We start from the raw sequence: 27,768 nt of genomic DNA on the forward strand, positions 1-27,768 counted from the left end.
GAGCTAACTCGAAGAACCTCATCTCATACTGTGTCATAGTCATCTATCCCTGACGCAACCACTCAAACTGCATGTGTAGCTCCTCTCTGCAAGACTGTGGCACATACTTCTCCAGAAAGAGAACGGAGAATTGCTACCAGATAAGGGGTGCTGCACCAACAGACCTACACCTCTCAAAAGTCTCCCACCAAGTTAAGGCAGCTCCAGAAAACTGATAAGTAGTGAAAGAGACCCCGCTGGTCTCCAGAATACATATTGTACGAAGCAACCTCTGACACTTATCCAAGAAACCCTGGGCATCCTCACCCTCTACACCACTGAAGGTCGGAGGCTGAAGTCTACCAAACCTCTCCAACCTACGCTACTCGTCCTCTGGCATGGCAAGAACTACATAGTCTTGAGCAGTTGTAACCGGCTGGGCTGGATGTGCCCCCAGCATTTGAAGTCTATGCACAATCAAATAATACAGAGGCATCTCTATGGCAGACTGAAACAATACCTATAATAACAACATCGGAAGCAATAGCATCGGGTCCAGCTTGAAGTGCATAGAAACGGGCCTGACCGCCACCTGATCAACCTCCCACTCTAGGAAGACCTCTAGCTGACTGACTTTCACCCCTAGCTGGCTGGGTAGGTGATGATAAAGTAACTGGCACTGAAGCCGATGACTGACCCTCTACTGATATGGACCCACAAGATGATGAGGACACTACCTCCACATATGACCCATCTCTCCACACTCATAGCAATTCCCAGGTGCTGGAGAAGGGGACTGAAGGGAACCCCTCGCACCAGAATGACTAGCAGATGCACCTGGCATAGAAGAGCCCTGAACTGATGGAGCACAGGACGAACTCTAAGTTGGGAGGGCACTGAGTGATGACTGGTCCTGATGAGAACTGTGAGAACCATGACCCGATGACACCCCACGATAACCTGGGCGAGCTGGCTGAGTTTCCACCTTTTCTTATGTGTCATCATACTTTGCTCGTTATTTGGGTACGCCCCATGAGTCTCTTATTTTACCTGTTCATATATCTACCCCGGCGAGCGATACTGTTATTGTAGATCGTGTGTACTGGTCGTGTGTGGTGACTATTGGGGGTCTGGAGACCCGAGTGGATCTTTTACTATTGTGTATGGTGAACTTCAATATTATTTTGGGAATGGATTGTCTATCTTCGTGTCATGCTATTCTAGACTGTCATGCTAAAATAATCACATTGGCTATACTAGGTGTGCCACAGATTGAGTGGCGAGGTTTGACTGATTATGTTCCCAGTAGGGTAATCTTATTCTTGCAAGCCCAGTGTATAGTTGGAAAGGGTTGTCTTTCGTATCTCGCCTTTGTGAGGGACATCGGTGCAGAGACTCCCAATATTGATTCTGTTCCAGTTATAATCGATTTTCCTAATGTGTTTCCTATAGACATGTCGGGCATGCCACCGGACAGGGACATCGATTTTGGTATTGACCTGGTTCTGGGCACTTAGCCCATTTCTATTCCGTCATATTGTATGGCACCGGCGGAGTTGAAGGAGTTAAAGGAGCAGCTTCAGGAACTCCTTGATAAGGGGTTCATTCGGCCTAGTGTGTCACCTTGGGGTGCGCCGGTTCTATTTGTGAAGAAGAAGGATGGCATTGTGAGGATGTGCATTAATTATAAGCAATTGAACAAAGTAACAGTTAAGACCAAGTATCATTTGCCTCGCATTGATTATTTATCCAACCAGCTTTAGGGAGCGAGAGTGTTCTCTAAGATTGATCTTCGTTCAGGTTATCACCAGTTGAAGATCAGGGACTCAGATATTCTTAAGACAACTTTCAGGACGTTATGGTCATTATGAGTTTTTGGTGATGTCTTTTGGGCTAACCAATGCCCCAGCAGTGTTCATGCATTTGATGAATAGTGTGTTCCGACCTTATATCGGCTCGTTTGTCATAGTCTTCATTGATGATATTTTGGTGTATTCGCGTAGTCAAGAGGAGCACGTAGAGCATTTGAGAGTTGTGTTGCAGAGATTGAGGAAGGAGAAACTTTATGCAAAATTCTCCAAGTGTGAGTTTTGGCTTAGTTGAGTGGCTTTCTTGGGGCACGTGGTGTCCAATGAGGGTATTCAGGTTGATCCAAAGAAGATAGAGGTAGCAGAGTTGGCCCAGACCGTCCTCAGCCACAGAGATTCGTAGCTTTCTTGGTTTGGCAGGCTATTATCGCCGGTTTGTTCAGGGATTCTCATCTATCGCATCGCCCTTGACCAAGTTGACTTAGAAGGGTGCTTTATTTGTATGGTCGGATGATGTAGGGAGAGCTTTCAAAAGCTCACGATAGCCTTGACCACAACTCTAGTGTTAGTTTTGCCATCAGCTTTAGGTTCATATACCGTGTATTGTGATGCTTCAAGAGTTGGTATTGGGTGTGTATTGATGTAGGAGGGTAGAGTTATTACTTATGCTTCTCGTCAGTTGAAGCCCCATGAGAAGAACTACCCTGTTCATGATTTGGATTTGGCTTCCATAGTTCACGCGTTAATGATTTGGAGGCATTACTTGTATGGTGTGTCGTGTGAGGTGTTTACTGATCATCATAGCCTCCAGCACTTGTTCAAGCAGAAGGATCTTAATTTGAGGTAGCGGAGGTAGTTGGAATTGCTAAAAGATTATGATATCACTATATCGTACCATTCGGGAAAGGCCAATGTGGTGGCCGATGCTTTGAGCCGAAAGGTGGTGAGTATGGGGAGTTTGGCATATATTCCAGTTAGGGAGAGACCTCTTGCAGTTGATGTTCAAACCTTGGCCAATCGGTTCGTGAGGTTACATATTTCAGAGCCTAGTCGGGTATTGGCTTGTGTAGTTTTTCGGTCTTCCTTATATGATCGCATCAGAGAGCGCCAATATGATGATCCACATTTTCTTGTCCTTAAGGACAGAGCTTAGCACGATGATGCCAGAGATGTGACTATTGCTGATGATGGGGTGTTGAGGATGCAGGGCCGGATTTGTGTGCCCAACGTAGATGTGCTTTGGGAGTTGTTCTGGAGGAGGCCTATAGCTCACGGTATTTCACTCATCTGGGTGCCGCAAAGATGTATCAGGATTTGAGGCAGCATTATTGGTGGAGGAGAATGAAGAAGGACATTGTGGGATTTGTAGCTCGGTGTCTTAATTGTCAGCAGGTGAAATATGAGCATCAGAGACCGGGTGGCTTGCTTCAGTAGATGGATATTCCAGAGTGGAAGTGGGAGAGGATCACTATGGATTTTGTAGTTGGACTTCCACAGACTTTGAAGAAGTTCAATGTTATTTGGGTGATTGTGGATCGGCTGACCAAGTCCGCGCACTTCATTCCTGTGTGTACTACATATTCTTCAGAGCGGTTGGCAGAGATCTATATCCGGGAGATTGTTTGTTTGCATGGTGTCCCAGTTTCCATCATTTCAGATAGGGGCACTTAGTTTACTTTACAGTTTTGGAGGTCTGTGCAGCGAGAGTTGGGTATTCAGGTTGAGTTGAGCACAACTTTTCACCCTCAAACGGACGGGCAGTCTGAGCGCACTATTCAGATATTAGAGGACATGTTGCGTGCTTGTGTCATTGATTTCGGAGGGTCATGGGATCAGTTTCTACCGCTTGCAGAGTTTGCTTATAATAATAGCTACCAGTCGAGTATTCAGATGACTCCATATGAGGCTTTGTATGGGAGACGGTGTAGATCTCCAGTTAGTTGGTTCGAGCCGGGTGAGGCTAGGTTATTGGGGACAGACTTGGTGCAGGATGCTTTAGAAAAGGTGAAGGTGATTCAGGAGAGACTTCGTACAGTGCAGTCGAGACAAAAGAGTTATGCTGACAGGAAGGTTCGAGATGTGTCCTACATGGTTGGTGAGAAGGCTCTGTTGAAGGTTTCACTCATGAAGGGTGTTATGAGATTTGGGAAGAAGGGTAAATTGAGTCCTCGGTTCATTGGGCCTTTTGAGGTGCTTTGAAGGATTGAGGAGGTGGCTTATGAGCTTGCTTTGCCACTCAGCTTGTCGAGTGTGCATCCAATATTTCATGTTTCTATGCTCCGGAAGTATATTGGGGACCCGTCTCATGTTCTGGATTTTAGCACGGTTCAGTTGGATGGTGATTTGACTTATGATGTGGAGCCAACAACTACTTTGGAGCGTCAAGTTCGAAAGTTGAGGTCAAAGGATATAGCTTCAGTGAAAGTGCAGTGGAGAGGTCGGCCCGTGGAGGAGGCTACCTAGGAGACCGAGCGGGAGATGCATAGCAGATATCCTTACCTATTTGAGACTTCAGGTATTTTTCTTAACTCGTTCGAGGACGAACGTTTGTTTAAGAGGGGGAGGATGGGACGATCCGGCCAGTCGTCTCATGAGTTATCACTTCATTTTCCCCTATTTCTGCTTCTTATTGCTTTGTGTATTGGTTCTATATGTGATCGGGTTGGTTGGCTCGGGTTCGGAAAGGATTTGGTAAGGTTTGGGATACTTAGTCTCTTTTGAGGAAGCTTAAGTTGGAAAAGTCAACCGTATGTTGACTTATGAGTTAGAGGGCTCGGATGCGAGTTCTGATGGTTTGGATAGCTTCAGGAGGTGACTTGGGACATAGGAGTGTGATCAGAATGTATTTTGGAGGTCCGAAGTAGATTTAGGCTTGAATTGACGAAATTGGACTTTTGACGTTTTCTGGTTGATAGGAGAGATTTTGATATAGGGGTCGGAATGGAATTCCACGAGTTGCAGTAGTTCTGTTGGGTCATTTGGGATGTGTGTGAAAATTTTCAGGTCATTCAGACGTGGTGTGGTATACGTTTTGATCAAAAACAGAATTCAGAAGATTTTGGAATCTTAGGCTTGAATTTGATGCGATTTTGGTGTTTTAATGTTGTTTTGAGCGTTTCGAAGGTTGGAACGAGTTTGAATAAGGTTATGGGATATGTTTGTGTTTTTGGTTGAAGTCTCGGGGGCCTCGGGGTGATTTCGGATGGTTGACGGAGAGTTTGGAGTTTTTGGTGAAGCTGCAGATTTTCTGCTTCTGTTGTTTCCGCACCTGCGGATTGGGGGCCGCAGGTGCGATGCCGCAGATGCGAGGAAGAAGGCTGCAGAAGCGGAAAGGGCCTAGGAAGGCTGGAGCCACAGAAGCAGCCGAGGAGCTATCGCAGGTGCGGGTAAGATATCGCAAAAGCGGAAAATGGACGTTTAAGTGATGACCGCAGAAGCGGTCCATTGACCGCAAAAGCGGTGCCGCAGAAGCGGGGATTTGGCCGCAGGTGCGGAATCCATGGGCCAAAACATATAAATTCATTCCTTCACGTTTTTTGAGCTATTCCACCATTTTTAAGTCCGCTTTTGGAGCTTTTTGGACGATTTAAAGAAGGATTTCAAGGGGATTTCATTGAGGTAAGGATTTTGGACCTAAAATTTGTTCCTATGGTATTATTTCACGGATTAGAGCTGTAATTAATGGAATTTAAGGGTTAAAATTGGGGAAACTAGGGCTTGGTATTGGAGACCTAGACTTGAGGATTTAAGGGACCATTTGTGATCGGATTTTGGTACTTTTAATATGTATGATCACGTGGGGAGATGAGGAATCTATTGAATTAAATTTTATCGAATTCCAAGACGTGGGCCCGGGGGTCGGGTTTTGGTAATTTCGGAATTTATGCTATAAATTGATTATTTTTGCTTGGGCTTCGTTCCCTTAACATATTGATGTTGATTCTGATTTTGGATAGATTTGACGCGAGTGGAGGCCGATTTGAGGGGCAAAGGAGTCGCGGGCTAGAGTTTGGACCAGATTGAAGTGAGCAATGATTGTAAATGTTGTCTTGAGGGTATGAAATCTCGTATTGCACATCGTTATGCTATATTGAGGTGACACACACGCTAGATGACGAGTGTGGGGTCGTGCACTATTAGGGAGTGTAACTTAGTCCATCCCGAATGATTGTTTTACCGCGTATTTGATTGAAAACTATTTGTTATCATCATGTTTTGGGTTGAATGCCATATTTGGGCCTCGTGCCAACTATTTGAACCCTTAGGGGATTTTTACTGATATTTCCTCACTGTTTTGGTTTTAAACTTGAACTTAGTCATGCTATATTCTACTGTTTTCATAACTCAACCATGTTTACTCTGTTTTAACACTTGAATAATATTTTAAATGATATTCTGGGCCGAGCACTATGTTTTACTGTGCTCGAGTGGCTTGTGAGATTCTGACTGAGTAAAGCCGAGGGCCTATGTTGTGAGGAAACACTGATTATGATTATGAGGGCGAGGGCTTAAGATTTGTACGCCACGAGGTGGCTTGTTCATATGAGGCCGATAGCCTAGTGATGATGCCACGAGATGGCTTGATATTGTGTTTGGGCCGTAAGGGGTCCCTCCAGGAGTCTGCACACCCCCAGTGAGCGCGGGTACCCATTGTGATGTGAGATATAGCCCGAGGGGCTGGTGTTGTTCTACGATATTGTCTGAGGGGTGATCCTTTATATGTTTATCTTTCCTAGCTGCCTGTCATTTACCTACTTAATTGCTAAAAAGGCATTTCATGAAGTTTAAACTGAACTAAAATGACTTTATATATCTTCACTCATTCAATATTTTTACTGACTTTTACTGCTTTATTATAGCCTGTAATGTGCCTTACATGATTTCATAATTCTCAGTCTTTATTTATGATTATTAGTCACTGAGTTGGAGTACTCACTGTACTCCCTACACCCCGTGTGCAGATTCAGGCGCTGCTGATCCTGCTTGTGAGGGTTGAGAGCTCCCGGTAAATTTCGGAGTTCACGAGGTAGCTGCTCGGCGTCCGCAGCCCCGTGCTTCTCCCCCTTTATCTCATTTCCTTTCTCTTATTAGTGATTCTGTAATAGCTTTGTAGACTCTTCAGACTTGTAGTATATTGATAGATGCTCATAACTTGTGACACCCCGATGTGGGGCTATGTCTATTTTGCAACTGTGATATTCCACTTTATTTTGGGGTCATTATTATGATTATGACTTAATTTGTATTATTTAATTACTTAAAAACGAATTGAGAAAGTGTCGGCTGGCCTTGTCTTCACGAGAGACGCCATCACGACCGGGTTCGGGTTTAGGGTCGTGACATTCTCTTTGAAAAACCTTCTATTTTTCCTTATTACTAGTCGATTCCAATGTTTTTTGAAATTAGGGTTTCGTTTTTAGTTCTATCCAAATAGGTTTTAATACTCCTAAGTGTTTGAATATGTTTATCTTTACTAGTTTGACTAATTTTTGTATATATGCTTTAAACCCTAGGGTTTTTTTCTCTGCTTATTGCACTGATTACTTTAATTTTTTCCCGTTATTGTTTATCTTTTTTAATCAAAATAGATTGACTGATTTTATTTAGGGTTCAAATTATATTTTCCTATTAAAATCAGTACTTCCCCGTGATTTTACATATTTCCTTATTTATGACTTTTAATTGGTATTACTTGCCTTATTTAGATTAATTAGTATAATTTATGGTCAATAATTGATTTATTTACCTTGTTTGAATCCCAATCCGGACTGGTAACTGATTCTCCTTATTTTAAGGTGACTTTTCCGAATTCTGTTTGTATTAATTAGCTTGGGTTTAGCCCCAATTCATTGATTAATTATATTTGCTTATCTTACTTATGAACTGTAATTCTCTTGCCTTATTTGTTTACCTTGCTAAGTGCTATATAAATCCCATTCCGATTTCTTTTAGAACATGAACACACTTAGAAAGTTACACCTACACACACAAATTCTTACTCTTATTCACACATACTCTCCATTGTGATCTTTTCTGTTGCTTGTATTTGCTGCACTGTCTAGCCGGCTGAAAGCCAAGGCTAGACTATTGGACTCTACTTGTTCTCATCTTCCTGTTTGCCATCTCTCAACTGATATGTCTCCACTTATGCTATCGTTCAACATGCTATGTAATTATACTTATGTTCTTCATGTGTACTACTTTTAAATAGTATGTCTATCTCTGTTATCATTCAGTATGTTATTTGCTGTAGATATCAACATGCCTTTGTGTGCCCTTATGCTTCTGTCAACTAGCATGTTTCAACTCCTGTGAACTTGTCCTGTCCAATGTTAGTGTTTAATACACTTTATCATGCTCTTGTTTGATCCATGACACTTATTTACTTATTTCTCAATTAGCATGCCTTAACCCCTATCCTGTTTTTATGCGTTCCTAATCTCCATGCTCTCAACTGTTGCTCCTTTTTCTGTATGACTATCTGATCAGTAACTTGATCCAACATGTTGTTCTCTGTTTAATATATGCCTATATGCTCACCTAAGTAATAGCGAATAAACTAAGTCAATCCCAGGCAATGTGAAACCTTGTTTGAATTGATTGTGACTTTGTCCATTGGGGTTCATGTCTGAACCCCATATACCTAATATGTTTCTGCTTTTAGTCTTTTTGATTTGGTAATCTGTTTCTATTCACTTCTAAAAATCCAAATTGTTTTTTTCCCTAAAACTACTTCCTTTTTTATACTATTCACAAGTCCTACTCTTAGTTAACTAGGTCCGGCCACCCCTAGTATGAGCACTGCTCGGGGTCCATGTGAGACCTTTGTGAACTCTGACATGCTGGGATTTGGTCCCTAATACCTTTTCAACTGTTTCTGAACATTTGTTCTCTATGTGTGAGCACTTCCCTGGGTTCTCGAAGCCCTTGGGAACTCTGACACACTAGAGATTTGGGTTCTTTGTGCTTTGCCAATAATGACTATGTATCTTTGAGCTTTGGAGTTGTTATGGTTTGAAGGCCTGAGTTATCCGGATGCATTGGGCCTGCTGCAGGCCTCCTATAGTTATATACTTTGTAATTTATTCATTTACTTATGGTCTGTAATAATTATTTGTAACAACAATGGGGCAATAATGAATTGGGGAAAACTGGGCTTAGTTTAATGTTTGCATGAGAACGGGGTAGAAAACTTGCTTTAGGTGTCTGTTTCTTTCAAATGTTTTCACTACTATATGCTAGATATCCTGCCTATAGGTTATTTACTTGTTCAATTATATTCTGTTATTGCATGCAGTAGATAACATGCCTATAGGTATATGTTTCAATACATTCTGTTACTGTGTGCGGTAGATAACATGCTTATAGGATTTAATTTGTTCAACATGTTCTGATCCACTTTTTAGATGTCTTGCCTATAGGATAAAAATAGTTCTGAATATCCCGTCAAGATTCACTACTGCATTTAAAATTATGCCCACAAAATTTCAAAATCAGTTTTGCACTTTAAAAAAAATCATCACGCCTATAAAGTTTTAAATCATTTTTGCATTTAGATACCATGTCTTTAGGAAATTTGAGAATCATTTTTGCATTTATATACCATGTAAATAGGAAACTTCAGAATCATTTCTGCATTTAGATATCATGCCTATAAGGTCTTAAGATCAGTTTTTCTACACTTAGATATCATACTTGTATGGTCTAAAAGATAAAATCATCCTGCTAAAATTAGCAACTGTTTACAGATCAGATACCCGATTTATAAAATTCTGTCCGGTTATCACTTAGGCAATCTTGTAGGTTAATTGGATTCTAAGTTTAAAATTGCTATTTTCTTGCTGCTTGAAACGTGCCCAGATCCGGTAGGAAGTAATAAAATCAGTAGGCAAACTGATTAGGTATTTACTGCCTCGCCTTAATAAAACTGCTGCATATTCTATTTTGTGCTCATCTAGATATCCTGCTATAGGACTTTAAATTGTTTAAAACTGTTTGTTTGAGGCATGCAATTGTTTGCTTATTTGTGGAGGTAAATGTGAGCCCCCTTTAACTGCTTCTTATGTGACAGTCCTACCTGTTTTGTTTGACACCTAGTTTTCTCCTTTTAAGCACCATAGGTAAGTCTAGAACCACCTTAACTAGAGATCCTAAGCATCTCCAGGTCCATAAGCAAGGGACGGGTAATGCACGCATAGGGTACATATTCAATGCTATTAGAACGCTTAGATAATAATTAAGGGGATGGTAATTGGATAGTAAATGATATGATGACCTGTGTGCTAATGCTACGCGTAACACCTCTATTTGAGGAAAGTTTACCGAGTATTGCACAGAAGTGATCCTATAGGATAATAAACCTAGGACCCCCTTTATTCCCGTTTAAATAATCTCTATTTGTTTAAATTTCTTATGACTAATTCACTTAAATTGAGTTTGGCCAGGACCCACCAGCCACCGTTGTGGACCTCGATGGGTGCCTAACACCTTCCCTTCAAGGTTATTTCTAGCCCTTACCCAATCTCTAGTAATGCAAACCGGTTTATGAGTTATTTGCTTTAGGTGCCCTAACGCACCTTAAATCCGTTAGGTGGAGACTCTTCAAATTCCATACCCCTTCCCAAAAGGAAATGAGTTGTCCCAAAAAATATCGAAACCCAGTCTCCGCGAGGAAAAAGGGGGTGCGACATCAGGTTGTGCTTCGTGTTCGCGTGGTGATGGTTGCGAATGCTTTGAGTAAGAGGGGCTGGCCTGGGTCTGGATTGTAGTTCATCGCGTTCGTGTGGCTTGGTCGTGATCGAGATTTTCAAAGACTGAAGGATTTGAGCTTCGCATCCGTGGAGCTGGGCTCACGTTCGTGAATGGTTGGGCAAGCTGAGCTTCACGATCGTGTGGGTGCCCTCGCGTTCGTGTAATGTGATTCCTAGGCATGGCTGATTGGCCGTCGCGATTGCGAGGTCTTTTCTGCGATCACGAAGAAGGATCTCTAGGAAGAACACCTCTTAAAAATCGGATATCGGTTCATTTCATCTCATTTTTCTCATTGGAGCAGACCTTGGGGGCGATTTTGGAGTGCCGTGTTCATCATCTATCATGAGGTAAGTAATTCTCACTTGTTGTAAGTTAAATACATGGATTATGTATGGATTTAAACATGACATTTTGTAGAAATTGTGGGATTTTGGAAGAAAATCTAAAATTTGGTATTTTTGGATTTCAACCATGTAATTGGACATGGATTTAGGAATAAATTATATATTTGATGTTATGGGTAATTATTATCTTTGAAAATTTTTGGAAGCGGCCACGTGGGTCTGGCGGTTGACTTTGTTGGCTTTTCAGGAGGAGTTGGGAATTTTTATAAATTGTTAAATTATGAGTATTGGAGTGTATTTTGATTGGTTTGCATGTTGTTTGGCTAGTTTCAGATCGATGGGCATCGATTTGAGGTGTTAGAGAGGCATTGGAGTCGATTATTAGATGTCGGAGCGAGTTAAGTCTCATGTATAACCTTGTGAGGGGAAAACTACCCCATAGGTGATATACTTGTTATGTGAAACTTGTTGTAGGGTCTACGTATGCACGAGATGATGTGAGTCCGTACGTAGCTAAAATCATGCTTATGTCCGGGCAGACTTAGGACTATATCATGCGATATTTGTATTACTTGAATTGAACTTGTTAGCTTAATTACCTAAACTTGTAAGTGTAATTTGATTAAATATCGCGTTAGGCCGAATATCGATACCTTGAAAGGTTCAACACAAGTCAACCAGAGTTTAGTCAGACAAAGAGAACCTGATAATGCACAATAAATAGACGTTACATGTAACAGATAAAGAACACATAACTATCACGACCCAAAATCTAACTAGCCGTGATGGAACCTAACCTCACCCGCTAGGCAAGCCAAATAATAACAATCCGATTTTTAAAGATATTCAACTGGCTCTAATACACTCCCCAAGGACTGATAGTTTAAATCATAATCTTCTAAAATTAGAATTTACAAAGCCAGTGTGAAGTAAAAATACATCATCTATTTGAAATATGCATGAACAGATTAAAATTTTAAAGCCACCAAGAACAAGAGGCTGATGTGACTAGATCGCAGGTACATCTTCAATGCTAGCTCCCGCCATGTACAACAACATACACATCCAAAATTTACACACAAGGTGAAGAAGTGTAGTATGAGTACAACCGACCACATATACTCAATAAATAACGGACCTAACCTTAGGTTGAAAGTAGTGACGAGCTGAAACAAAGGTCAGAGTACAACACCAATAACCAACAACAGTGCATAACAATATGATGAAAGTAACACCAGTAATAATTTAATAATAAAATGCTCAGCTCGTATACAATTCCGAAAAATAAACATTTTCTTTTCAAGTATAATAGTAAAACTCAAGTCTTTTGCCTAAATCTCTGAAAATATGAGTAAGCTTGAAATCTGTGATTTTTCTCAAAAACTTTAACAACATATAAGGAATTTCATTATCAGATGGCATGAGGAAAAATACTTCTCTATGCCTACATATCCAGTATGTATGTCTAATGCAATGCAGCACAGTGATGAACTCATGTACTCATACTCTCAGAGTACTCAATCTCATTATCTCTTATTTCCACTCATCACGCTCAATATTCAGCACAGTCAGTCACTCGGCACTGTACATGGCAGATCCAGCCCAAATATAAATAAAATATAAATAAATAAGGCAACTCCATGCCCTAGGAAGATCCATTCTGAATATAAATATCAACTGCTCTAACTATGTAGGGTGTAGACTCTGGAGTGGCTGCTTCAACTCAAGCACTATAATCTGAACGGACAACTCACGTGCTGCACGGACAGCTCAAATGCAATAGTATCAATATCTGGATCCGCACGGACAACTCATGTGTTGCACGGATAACTTGTGTGCTATAGTATCAATATCTGGATCCGCACGGACAAATCACGTACTACATGGACAACTCACGTGCTATAGTATCAATATTTTGATCCACACGGATAACTCACGTGTTGCACGGATAACTCACGTGCTATAGTATCAATATCTAGATTCGCATAAATAACTCACGTGCTATAATAAGCCAATCTTCCCTGCTGCAACATGCATCCCGTTCCCATAATTATTCTCACAATCAGGCCCTCGACCTCACTTAGTCATCAATCTCTCTAGTCTCTCAGGCTCACAATGTCATGAAAATCAGCCCAAAAATAATTATATGATGTGTCAATAAATAGCAACAGAAATTGAGATATGATATGAAATGAATGAATATGACTAAGTACTAAATTTCAATTTAAACATATAATTCAACAACAGAAATGACCTCAATAGGTACCAATAATACTAGCATATGCCTAAGCATGATTTCTAACATGAGTTACAATTCAGTTTGTCCAAGACATAGCAAATACATAAAAAAATAACAAGTCATTTGACTTCACAGCTCCACGGAATCAATTGAGTCACAATTTCTATGGTGCATGCCCACACGCCCGTCACCTAGCATGAGCGTCACCTCCAAATAAATCACATAACACGTATCATCAGGGTTCATACCTTCAGCTCCAAGTTTTAAAATAATACCTCGAACAAGCCGAAACCAATGCCGAGCAAGCTAATAAATGCTCCATAAATTCCATTCCGCACATATCATCCTCTGAACGCCTTCCAATCTCCTCAATTCCAAGCCAAACGATTCAAAACTAGTCAAATAACGTGCAAATTAATCAAAATATACTCTAATACTTACAATTTAACAATTTATGAAAATTTCCAACTCCGCTCAAAAAGTCGACTGTTTGTCCCACATTTCGAAACCCGACAAAAATCACAAAATCCGACAAGCCATTTAATTACGAGTCCAACCATACTAATTTTATCAAATTCCAATAACAAATCGACCTCCCAATCTTAAATTTTTGTTCTTGAAGATATTTTGCAAAAATCCTAATTTCTTCCATTTAAATCCGAAATAAATGATGAATTAACCATGGATTTATGAAGTATAATTACTTTCGGATATAGAACACTTACCCAAGTCGAGGTTGTGAAGAACTCCTCCAAAATCGCTCAAGACCGAGTTCCAAAAATCCAAAAATGAGTAAAATGGCTAAACCCCAGAATTTATGTTCTGTCCAGGTATTTACTCTTTGCGATCGTGGAGCAAAACTTTTTCCAGCTCAAAATTTGCCCTTCGCAATTGCGGAAAATGCTTCGTGATCGCAAAGAACAAGCTGCCCAACCTTCCATACAACTTCTAGTATAATGGTCATTACTTTTTGAACAAAAATCTAAATTACAAATAGTTTTACTTTCTAAAAACTAGACTCCAAAGGTTACAACTTTCATATTTTGATCATCGACCAGTTTTGTATATATTGCAAGATATAAGCTTCCAAAGTTAGCCTTATGCAGTAGAAATTTCTTCTTTGTGATTTCCAAACTCTTCCCAAACAGCATATAGTGTATCAACCATAACATTTTGCACACAACTCCAAATGCCAAATGATTTGATATTTTGACAACTATACCCAAAGGGCTCCAACTTTTATTTTTGGATCATCTCCAAATTCCTTATAGATTGCCAGATATAAGCTTTCAAAGTCGGATCAGTGAAACAGAAAATTTCCTCTACGCAATCATGAAAGGTCTTCCGCGATCGCGATTCACTGGCCAATTTTTCCCATTTTACTCATCGTGATTGCGGCCAATTCCCTGCGATCGCACTGCATACTGCTGTAGCCAAAACCCAGCAGCTAAAAATGGCCTAGAAATGGTCTGAAACAACCCAAAACTCACTTGAGCCCCTCGGGACCCTGTCCGAACATACCAACAAGTCTCTAAACATATCACGGATCTACTAAAGGCCTCAAATCATTCATAACAACATCGAAATGACGAATCGCATCTCAAATCAAAATTAAATGAACTTTGAATTTTAACTTCCAAAACTCGTGCCGAACCATATCAAATTAACCCAGAATGAGCTTAAATTTTGCGCACGAGTCATAAATGACATAACGAAGCTATTCAAATTTTCAGAATCAAAATCCGAGCTCGATATCAATAAAGTCAACTCCCGCTCAAACTTTCGTATTCTATTTTTCCAACTTTTCGCCAAAATGCTTCAATTTATTCTACAGACCTCCAAATTCAATTTTGAACATACTCCTAAGTCCAAAATTATCATACGGAGCTCTTGAAATTATCAAAATTCCATTCCGGTGTCGTTTGTACAAAAGTCAAACTCCGGTCAACTCTTTCCATTTAAGCTTCCAAAATGAAATTCATTCTTCTGAACTAATCCTGAAACACCTGAAAACCAAAATCGATAATACACACTGGTCATAATACATCATATGAAGCTACTCAAGACTTCAAATAGTCAAACGGGATGTAAAGGCTCAAAACAACCGGTCGGATCGTTACAATAACAATAGCAGACAAAGAATATATAACAAATAAAGAACGGATAACATACAAAGAATATGTAACAAGTGAAGTGTATGCAAGAATTAATCCAGCTAAAACAACCTGCAAGATTGTTTGTACCGTGACCTAGGAATTCTAAGAGTAGATTTACCTAGATTCGAGAATGAGTTAAGGACAACTACAAGATGCTACATAATTAACCTCGTATGCCAATCTCTTAAACTAAGGAGTTTTGAAAGAAGGTTTGGAGGGGTGAAAAGACAACCCTCGTGTGACTTGTGTGTGATTGTATAGGACCAAGGGTCGATAGAAAAGTGATGATAATTTAATAAAGCAGTACCATAAGCATGTGATGAAGAATATACAACACAGGTATGTGTGAAAGAATATACAACATAGGCATATGTCAAAGCAAATGCAACATAGGCATGACAAAGAATATACATCTTGAAGCACGTAATAAAGAATATACGACTTGAAGCATGTGGCAAAGAATATACCGCTTAAATCGCATGACAAAGACTAGACTACTTGAAGCATACGACGAAGAATATACAACTTGAAGCAAAGAATATACAACTTAAGGCAAAGAATGTAAATCTTGAAGCAAAGAATATACGACTTGAAGCAGAGAATATACGTCTTGAAGCATGTGACAAAAAGAATAGAAGTTGGAGTATTTGAGAACCTGTAATCCCTCAAGTAATTGATTAAGTTCGTTGTGGTTAGAACTTGAAGATATCCCCAGCAGGGTCGCCACGTTTTTGCACCCTATTTTGCACAAGTCAAAACAACATATAACGTATAACACTCTTCAAGGTTATTTTTGGATTTTAAGTTGCCAACTAATATTTAAGGTATACTAGACGCCTATGTTATACTATATAACATACGTTAAATTATGGTGCGAAATTGTTGAGATTCTAGGTAAGAGTTCAAGTTATCTCAAGGGGAAAAGGTTAAGCATCCCTCGAAATCCACAAAACGTGGTTCTCGCGGACTCAATCAAATAAAATAGGGATTAGGTAAAAATTGATTTGATATATACAAAGAAAGTGAAAGTAGTTCAAAAGAAGATTAATTAGACATGAGTATCACATGGTAAAGATATAAGTATCTAGGTATGATAAAATACGCACAGACGATGTGAAGTAAGTATATGAAAATTATATTTTTTGATGACAAATATAAAGAATGTGTAATAAAAAGAAAAACATTTATAAATTAACTAAATGAATTTTTAATCAAAAGAACAAACTCGAAAAGAATTTGATTAGAGTTCAAAGGTCGATTGTTTTAACCAAACGGATAAAATATATGGAAAACTTATTTAAAATAATGGATAAAAATAAATAAAAAATTATCTTTGAACATATAATATGAATAACTATTGATTTTGAAAGATTTATTAAGGAATAGGAATATTTAAAGAAAAAGTTGTCAACAATGTATATGAGAAAGTATTATTCACAAAACGAGCCAAAATGTACATATACAAAATAACACTAGTCTTCAACTCAAACAAATTGACAAAAAATAATGTAAAAATACTGATTTTAAAGAATGGACTAAATTTGTTTCCAAGTGATACAAAACAAATTGAGAATATATACTACTTAATAAAGTGTTCCAAATAGAAGTAATCAATATAACAAGATAGGAAGTAACTACCTTGTGACTAAAGTTATATTATCACAAAGTTAAAGAGTTATCCACAACCTAGCTAGCTTTAGTGTCAGAAATGTAATAAAAATATAAAGCCAAATATTTTCGTAAAGAACTATACTAAATCCAAGTAAATATGTTCATAAGTGTGCATGTAATTGAATTGGTAATGTACATGAGTTCAATTAATTAATTTGATCATGAAAACGTGTTTAAAGTTCTAAGTATTAATGCAACCCATGATTGATTAGAATAAAACAATTAAGGGCGAAACCAATTGTTAGCCTAATCATGTTATTCTAAATGTGATTATGTTAAGACCAAAATCCAATCAGCCGTGATAGCACCTAATTCAATACGGTAGGTAAGCCAGTTAACAATAAACCAATTCAAATAAGATTCATTAAGAGAAGAAATGATGATACAACTGAACTTTTATACAAAGAATTCCCAAGGACTGGTAGTAGATATCATGGGTTTCTAAAGTTTAGAGTTTACAAAGTTAGTACGAAATAAATACATCATCTGTTTGAAATATACATGAACAGATTAAAAATTCTAAAGCTAAAAAGAACAAGAGACAGCTATGACCGGAACGCAAGTACGTCTTCAAATCCAGCTCCCCCATACACAACAACATCAACATCCAACATCTGCACACAAGATGCAGAAGTGTAGTATGAGTACAACCGACCCCATGTACTCAATAAGTAACAAACCTAACCTTAGGTTGAAAACAGTGATGAGCTTGGACAAAGGTCAGAGTCCAACACCAATAGCTAGGAACAATTCGTAACAATATAAGAAAAACAGTACAAGCAATGACTCAAAAATATGTTGCTCAGCTCGTTCACAGTTACAGAAAAATAGTTATGCTTCTCAAGTATAATAGTAAAACCCAGATCTTTCACCAAAATACCAAAGTATGAGTAAGTCAGAAAAACTATAATTTTCCCAAAATCTTTCAACAATAAATAAGATATTTCATTATTAGATAGCTTGAGGAAAGTACTTCTTTATGCCTACATGTCAATATGCACATGAAATCATGAATGTCACCAAAATCGGGTAATATAAGTAAATGAATCTCTATAACTATATGCCAAGTATGCATGTCAGATGTAATGCGTCATAGTGATAAACTCATGTAATCACACTCTCAGAGTACTCAATTTCACTATCTCACACTTTCACTGTAACGATCCGGCCGGTCATTTTGAGAAATTAAGCTCTGTTCGGCGGAGTAAGGTCTGGAACAACTTCACAATATGAGTATCTACTTGCGTGCATGGTTGAATTCAGTTAACGGATGATTCAGAGTCAAATTGGAAGAAGGAATCTAGTTTTGGAAGTTTAAACAGTGAGAATTTGACCGGAATTGAACTTTTGAGTAAACAACCCCGGAATAGATTTTGGGTGATCTCAACAGCTTCGTATGGTGATTTTGGACTTAGGCGTGCGTCCGGATTTGGATTTGGAGGTCCATAGCGTAATTTGAGGCGTTTCGACGAAAGTTGGAAAAGTTAAAGTTTGGAAAGTAGAGAAGTTTGACCCATACTTGAATTTTATGATATCGGGGTCAGAATGCTATTTCGAGAGTTGGAGCAGCTCTGTTATAACATTTTGGACTTGTCTGCAAAGTTGGCGTCATTCCGGGTTGATTTGATAGGTTTCGGCACAAGTTTTCGAAGTTGGAAGATTTGGAAGTTCATAGTTCGATTCATGGTGTGATTCGTCGTTTAGACATTGTTTGATATGATTTGTGATCTCGAGCGAGTCCGCGTTAGGTTATATGACTTGTTTGTGTGTTTAGACGGGGTCCCGGGGGACTTGGGTGTATTTCGGGTGTGTTTCGGATCATTTCGGGCTACTTTACATGCTGATTATCTGATATCTGGTGTTGTTCTTCGCGTTCGCGAGGAGCCTCTCACGTTCGCGAAGAAGAATTTGGCTTCTGGAAGTTTGTTCTTCGTGTTCGCAAAGAGAAAGACTCTCGCGTTCGCGAAGAAGGAAATTTCAGTTGCACAGCTCTGACTTTGGAGGCTCATATCTCACAATCTATAAGGAATTTAGAGATGATCTAAAAATTAAAGTTGTAGTCCTTTGTGTCTAGTTTTAAGAAATGTAAATTATTTGTCATTTAGATTTTTATACAAAAAGTTATGGTATTACACTACAGGATGTCCGAGGAAAGTTTGAAAATCTCTGCTGCACAGGGTTGATTTTGTAAGCTTATATCTCGCAATATATAATGAATCAGGAAATGAGCAACCTATAAAATTATAGCCCTTTGTGTATAGTTTTCAGAACATCAAACCATTTATCATTTTGAGTTGTGTGCATAAAGTTATGGCTATTATACTAAAGGCTGTCTGGAATGAGTTTGGAAATCGCTGACGAGTAATTTAGTTATCGCGAACGCGAAGAACAACCCCTGGGCAGACAGGGAGCTTGGTTTTGAGCGATTCTTTAAGGGTTTTCACACAAATCGATTGGGTAAGTGTTCTTCACCTAGAATCTAACATATTCCATGATTTTATCTTCATTTTCATCATTTAATTTGTGTTTTGGATTGGGAAAAATGTGGGTTTTGAAGAAAATTTTTAAAATGAAAAATCATGATTTGAGGGAACAAATGGTATCGGAATTTGATAAATTTTATATGGTTGAACTCGTATTGGAATGGGTATTCGATTTTTGTAAAATTTGTCGGGTTCCGAGGTGTGGACCCGGGGGGGGGGACTTTTGGACCGATTTTTGGATTTTGTTAAAGATTGAGACTTTATGATCCAGAATAGTTTCTTATGTGTTTTATTTGTGCTTTGAAGTTAATTTGGTTAGATTTGAGCCGTCCGAAGGTCTTTTCACCCGAGAAGTGCATTTTAGAGTATCAGTTTGTCGTCTTTGAGGTATGTATCTTGCCTAACCTTGTGTGGGGACTTCCCCTTAGGATTTGAGTCTGCTATGTTGATTGTAGTTCGTGTGCACGAGGTGACAAGTGCATGCTCAGACTTATTTGTAGAAAAATTAGCCTTTTAGGGTTCTTAGGTCCTTATATTCAATGTGTATGAATGTGTACTTGATATGCTTGAGTTTTCCACTTACTAGTTTCACCTCCACATGCTCTAATTGGAATTAATTGTTCATGATTCATTCTTATTGCCTATTTGACTCTTATTTTGCTTAACTGAAGATATTTACCTCTTTTATTGTCATGATATCTTTCATAACTGCTTGTCTTTATTGGAAATTATTATTATATCCCCTGTAATTGTTTAGTCTTAATTGAGGTGATGATTATCTTCCCATTGCTCATCCTTAATTGAAATTATTGTATATTCTTCGTAAATTTCCCAACCTTAAAAGAAGTTTTGATAATCTATATTTAGTTGACATTTCCTTTTTTTGGAATTATTTGATTCGTGTTAGTTTCCTTGTTATTGAATTACATATTATGGGATCGTTGCTTCATATTATTTTCTCCATTGTTGAGCTATTCTTATTACGCTTATTATTCTCTATTGTGGTTATTCCTTGTGAGCTAGTTTTACCGCCTCCTTGTGATTGAAAGTTCTTGAGTTGATTTACTTGTCGTGTTCTTGTATATATTGTCATTGTTTCTGTTGTACTTGTTGTGGTGGTGTACGAGGTTTCTGCCGTGTGGTTGTTGATATTGTGATGCACGAGGCTTCTACCGTGCGGTTGTTGTTATGTGGTTGCACAAGGTTCCTGCCGTGCTATTGCTACTATTGATATATTGCACATGCGGCGTGACAAGGCGGGGTATGTATATATATGCTTATATGTGGGTTGCGTATGTGGGGAGATAAGGTGTGAACATTATGATGCACGTGTGGCAAAACAAGGTGGTCATTTATTATGTTATTTATTTGCACACGTGGCGAGACAAGGTGTGCTATGTCAGGGATTGAGTGTGATGATTTGTGATGGCCTGGGGGCATTCTTATTATTTGATATTGTGTTGTGGTACGCTAACCTGTATGAGCTTTATCTCGTGGAAGTTGTGAGGAAACATCTTACGTGCTATCTGTTCTTTTCCTTATGCTTATTAGCTGGTAGGAACTATGTTAAAGCACTTGCACAAGCATACACGTAGTTGAACACTCCTATTGGATGTGAAGTCCTCCTGATTTTGCTGAGTATAGATGTACACCCTCGTTTACTTGTTATATATGTGAGAGTGGCTTTAGTTAGCAAGTGAGTTGTCAGCATGAGGTTGATGGGGGCATAGGAAGCCAAGTGTTACATTTCAGGTACTGGGACTCGTGAGCTGTAATTTGTCCGAGATTCGGCACTTCATGGAAATTGTTGGATAAGACTTGATGTGAACACTGTCGTAGTATCTGAGTTATTGTTTACCTTTACTGTATTGTGAATTTAGGATTTGGGGTTGTGTTTTCGCTCGCTCTTCTATGTCAATATTTTGGTATTTCCGTTGTTACTTGCTGTTTCTTCCCTTATTGTGATTGTAGTATTGTTAGCCATTTCGTGTAGTTTTTATATATACATCATGTTCCGTTGTTTCTATATTTGTACAGTTTATTGGACCAGTAGGTGTCTTGACTATTCCTCGTCACTACTCCACCGAGGTTAGTCTTGATACTTACTGGGCACCACTGTGGTGTGCTCATACTACTCTTCTGCACATTTTTGTTGTGCAGATCCAGGTGTCAATCATTAGTAGCTGTGCGAATCATTGCTGAGGAGACTCAAGGTAAACCTACTACCGCGTTCGCAGGCCTCGGACTCACCTTCTTACTTGTATTCAACTGTTTTCACTCTTTTCTGAACAGTTATATTTAGAAGTGGTAGCTAACTCTATAGAGCTTATGACTTGTACTACCGGGTTTTGGGAATTATAAATTTTGTAGAGATTTCTGCTTCAAGACTGTTAAATTTCATTTATTATTGTGGTATTTCAGTATGAGTTAGGCTTACTTAGTACCTAAGGCTAGGTGCCATCATGATACCCAAACGGAGGGAAAGTTGGGTCGTGACATCCACTCATCATGCTCAGTCACTCAGGACTGTACAAGGTAGATCCATCCCAAATGCTAATAAATCTTGTTGTGGTGCGCAACTCGATCCTTTCATGAATAATAGCAGCTGCGCTAACTGTGGGTGTGCAGACTCCGGAGGGACAAATCCAGCCCAAACGCTATAATAAGCCAATCATGACATGAATCAATAAAGCTTGTTGCAGCGTGCAGCCCGACCCCATCATGAATTAATAATACCTGATGCGGCGTGCACCCCGATTCCATCAATATCACTCACAATCCGGCCCTCAGGCCCCGACTTAGTCATCAATCTCTCCAATCTCTCGGGCTCATAATCTCATGAATATTAGCCCAAAATAATGATATGATGTATCAATAAATAGTAATAGAGACTGAAATATGATATGCAAATGAATGAGCATGACTGAGTATATAACTGCAATTTAAGAAAATAACTCAATAGCGAATATGACCTCAGTGGGTCCTAACAGAATAAGCATATAGTCTAAAGATGATTTCTAACATAAATCATAACTCAATTACTCTAGCACGTAGAGATTTTATGGATACAAAATAAGATTAGATAACTAGACAGTATCACAGAATCAACCAAGTCATAATTCATACGGTGCACACCCGCATGCTCGTCAACTAGCATGTGCGTCACCTTAGTGCCAACACATAACACGTATATTCAGGGACTCATACCCTCAGCACCAAGTTTAGAACTATTACTTACCTCGAACAAGCTGAATCCAATATCGAGCAAGCCAAACAATGCTCTAGAAACACCATCCCACGCATACCGACCTCCGAACGGCTAAAAACTAGCCAAAAGCAACTCAAGAATATCAAATAATGCCAAAGGAAACAAATTCAATCGATAAAGGTCAAATTTTTAATCAAAAGCTCAAATTCAACCAAAATGTCAAACCCGGGCCCGCACTTTGAAACCCAACAAAACTCACAAAATCCGACAACCCATTCAATTACAAGTCCAACCATACTAGTTTCACTCAAATCCGACTCCGAATCGATGTTCAAAACTCAAATTTTCACTCTATGAAATTTTGGACAAACCCCCACAATTTTCTCTTTAAAATTCACAATCCAATTATCAAAAACGAAGATAGATTCACGAAATATAACCAAAAACCGAGTAGATAACACTTACCCCAATTCATATGGTGAAAATTGCTTCAAAAGTTGTCTCAATTCGAGCTCCATAGCTCCAAATATGCAAAAATGGCCGAAATCCCCGAAATTAGAGTGCTTATGATCACTGGGAGAATCAATGAATCGAGATCGCGGAAATACCATCACGATCGCAAAGAAGAAAAATCATTGCCCTAGAAATATTATGTGGGATCACGGAATAATCTTCACGATCGCGAAGAACAACCTACACTGCCTCCACAAATACGCTACGCGATCGCGAACTAAATCATGCAAATGTGAAGCAACAGGTGCCCAACCTTCGTGAACGCGTCTTCTCTTATGAGAACGCGTTAAAGAAGCTTCCAACTCCCAGCTCTCAGCTCAGCTCTATGAGAACTCGATGCCCAATCTCCAGCAACCTACGCGAACGCGGACAATTACTCATGAATGTGAAGAAGAAATACTCATCTCCAATTTTTCCTCTACGTGATCGCACCTCCAACTTCGCGATCGCGAAGAACACTTGGTGCACCAGACATCAACAGGAACCAGCAATGCAATTATAGGGAAAAATGGTCTGAAATCGATCTGAATCATGCCCGAGCCCCTGGGACCTCGTCCAAACATTCCAACAAGTTCCATAACATAACAAAAACCTACTCGAAGCCTCAAATCATGCATAACAATATAAAAACCATGAATCGCACATCAACTCGAACTTAATGAACTTTGAATTTTTCAACTTCCAAAACTCGTGCCAAAACATATCAAATCAACCCAGAATGAGCTCAAATTTTGCACACAAGTCCCAAATGATATAACGAATCTATTTAAATTCCCGGAATCACAATTTGAACCCGATAGAATCAAAGTTAACTCTCGGTCATACTTATGGCCTTTCCAAACCTTTAAATTTCCAACTTTCGCCAATTAACCGAAACCTTCTAGAAATATCTAATGCAAATCTGGGCATACACCCAAATCCAAAGTCACCATCCAAACCTAACGGAACCATCGAAACTCTGATATGGGGTCAAATACATAAAAGTCAAACTTGGTCAACTCTTCCAACTTAAAGCTTCAAACATGAAATTCATTCTTCCTAATCACTTCTGAATCACCTGAAAAACCAAGACCGATGATTCACACCGGTTATAATACATCATAAGAACCTACTCAAGACTTCAAATAGCTGAAAGGAACGTAAACACTCAAAACGACCAGTCGGATCGTTACATTTTCCCCCACTTAAACATACGTTCATCCTCGAACGTGCCCAGAGTCGTTCCAAAGCCATCAAACCACCATATAATCTTATCATGCACATACTCGGGGGTGATCCCACATCACCTTAATCCATATAAGCCTAATGACACAACCTAACTAAAGATCCTTAATTCAACCTTAGCCCATAAACCTTGGAACCCAATTTCCAACATCTGGAATTCCTTATAAAACCCGGATCTCGCACCTACACAATGTCTAAGTCTAAACAAGCTGTATCAAGTCATATCCATAACCCAAGATGTAATCATATGATATACCACATAACTTATATGCTTATAGCAATAGCATTTGACCACGGTAGCTGCTCAAAACACACTAGGTACCGATAACAAACCTCATGTCAAACAAAACCTCACTCTAAAATCTTCGTACATTGCTAATGATGAAAGAAACATGCAAAAATTCATAACCACTCATTAGATCAATAAGTCACAGAGCCCTCTCTCCTCCGACAAGAACCAAATCCAAATCTTAAGCCGACTTCCGATATTACTCCTCCATACATACTGTATTCAAATATGATAGTACCCATTCTAGGTCAACTTGACCTCATCTCATCAAACACAACCATTCTAGGACACACCAATACAACCTAAAGCCACAAACTTGCAATTCATGCACCAATAAACAACAATTCAAATACATCCAAAAATGGAAAATGACTCAAATGAGAGAACCGGTCCGCAAGCTCAACAAGTACCACCATAATGCAATGTTAAGAACCTATCACACACAGTAGAACCAAAACACATGAATCTATCACAAAGGATCATATCCCATCATAACCCAGCTGTAATACATGACACATCCAAGCACCGATCCATATGAAATACCTCAAACCCTATCGTGCCCTCCTTTTTTTCCTCCGCGGAGAAAGAAGTCCGGGTTTCGACATTCATGGGGGTAATAACTCCTTTCCTTTTGGGAATTGGGTATTTGAAGAGTCGCCACCTAACTGATTATGGTGTGTTAGGGCACCTAGAGTGATAAGCTCTTAGATTGGTTTGCATTACCAGAGATTAGGGTAAGGGCTCAAAATGAACTTGAGGGGAAGGTGTTAGGCACCCCTCTCGGTCCACAATTATGGGTCCCGTGCAGAACTTATATATACGAATTAGTCTATTAACAAATAAATAGTTGAATCAAATAGGTTGCAAGTAAATCACATGGTATAACTTCAAACGATAAGATAAAGATTTTGAACAAGTTGTATAAAACAATGTTTTAAACAAAAGGAATTTTGGAAAAGGGGAGGAGTCCTAGGTTGGTTAGCCTATAGGATCACCCCACACAATGTCCGGTAAACACTCCTCAATGAGAGGCTATATGTGACATTAGCGCGTAGTCATCATATCCCATATCTACCCTTCCCACCCCTTAGTGGTCATTAAAGCGAGTGTTGGTCAGCGATCTCTTTTGCGTGCTGTTACCCATCCCTTCTTAATGGTCTTGAAGGAATTTTAGGACCTCTACCTATAGCTATTCTAGACAGACCCCTAAGGTTTTAAAGGTTAAAATACTAAGGCGATAGGCAAGAAAATTTAGGACTTTGGAACATAAGATAAAAGGGAGCAATTAGAGGCTCCAGTTTACCTCCTCAAACAATACACATAAGCAGCACGACTCAAGCACAAATAATGATCTTTTGTTAAACAGTATCCTAAGGCATGATATCAAGACACAGAAGAGAAGTAGTTTATTTCATAAACTCAGAAGTAATGACCCTATCAGTTGCCTACTAATTTTTTAAAGCATGTTAAAAAGATCAGAATGACATTAAGTAACAAAAACAGTTTCAGAGTTACAAGATTTGGAAACGCCCTATAGGCTTACCTACGCATGGAATAATGGTAACGATGTTTTATATAGTAAAATAAGGCAGGTTTTAAAATAGACTCTCGAATCCTTATAGGCATGCTGTCTAATGATAGATTAAGGTAGTTTTTGAAAGAACACATTTTAAGGAAATATAAACCATTAATTAAACTGATTTAGAAGTGAACTAATCGTTGACTGGATTGATTTATTTAAACTAAACTAGTTTACATTGACATGCAGGATTTATGGTGGTGTTCCCTATAGGCATGATATCTAGTTGTTTAACACTGATTTTTAAAAACTGGCAGGCATGATGAAAAACACATGTAAACACTTGTTATAACATAAGTTGAACTAGTTTATATCCTATAGGCATGGTATCTACTTGTGAAATTGATTTTAAGACCTACAAACATGATTTCTAGTATTGGAACCACTTGAGACCCATAGACATGATTTCAAACATAATGAGGCAAACATAGCAAAATATAAAGTCTTATAGGCATGGTTTCTACCCGTATTACCCCACAAACATGTAACTACCCGCCCCTTTTCACTAGTTACCCCAATATTCATTTATAAATTATTACAGACCATATGAATGAACTACATAAGTAGATAAGAAAATAAAAAGTTATTCTATAGGGAGCCTACAGATAGGCCCAGATTTCCAAAGCCTCCAATAGCCTCAAATGCCCAAATTCCATAGACAATGTCATAGTCTAGGTGCATCAAAGTTCCCTAAGGATCTCAAGGATCCCGGACAGTGCTTACACCTAGACTTGGTAACCAAAATTGAATAAGTGCAGTGTGGAAGGGCCATCCTCAATATGCTAGAGTTCAGAGGGTTCTCAAGAGGATACCAAGGCAGTGCACATACAGGAGGGGGCAGAACCTATTGACTTAGGAGTAGAGTGAGAGTGCTTGAAATAGTTTGAAAGGTTTCAGTAGGAAAACAATATTGAAAGATATTTGATGGAAATAGTTTGTGGAGTAAAACAGGGAGTCATGCAGTAAAACAACTTTAAAAAGAGAGAGTTACATGATTAGACAACAGTAAATCAAACATGGAGTCCAAAACCACATCAGCAATACTCACAAGACCAAAACAGAAGGAATAAACCTACACACAGGGGTGATGGGGATTGGGATACATAAAACACATGATTATAAACACATAACATGCAAAGGTCTTAGAAATTAGTACAAGTATGCTCAGACACAACTTATCAGACATAGTCACATAACCAGCAATGCTTAAGGAGGTTTAGTATAGGATCCACATGATTTCAGGTCAATCCCAGAACCATACAAGTTTAGGAGTGTAGACTATTTCACAACGAGACTCATACCAAAAACCAGATAGAGCAAAATCACATGGAGATAGACTACATAGAGGGGGGGGGGGACATGTTTATGCTGATCCTAAGGAAGGGGAGCACATAACATGCTAATCATGCAATCATATCAACTGCAATTTTTTAGCAAAACCATAAGTAAAAGCAAACTAGAAATAGGATGAACTAAAGCAATAAAAGAACCAAATTGTTTTGGAACTTGAATTGAAATTAGAAC

This window comes from Nicotiana sylvestris, chromosome 2 (assembly GCF_000393655.2).
Source record: "Nicotiana sylvestris chromosome 2, ASM39365v2, whole genome shotgun sequence".
NCBI lineage: Eukaryota > Viridiplantae > Streptophyta > Magnoliopsida > Solanales > Solanaceae > Nicotiana > Nicotiana sylvestris.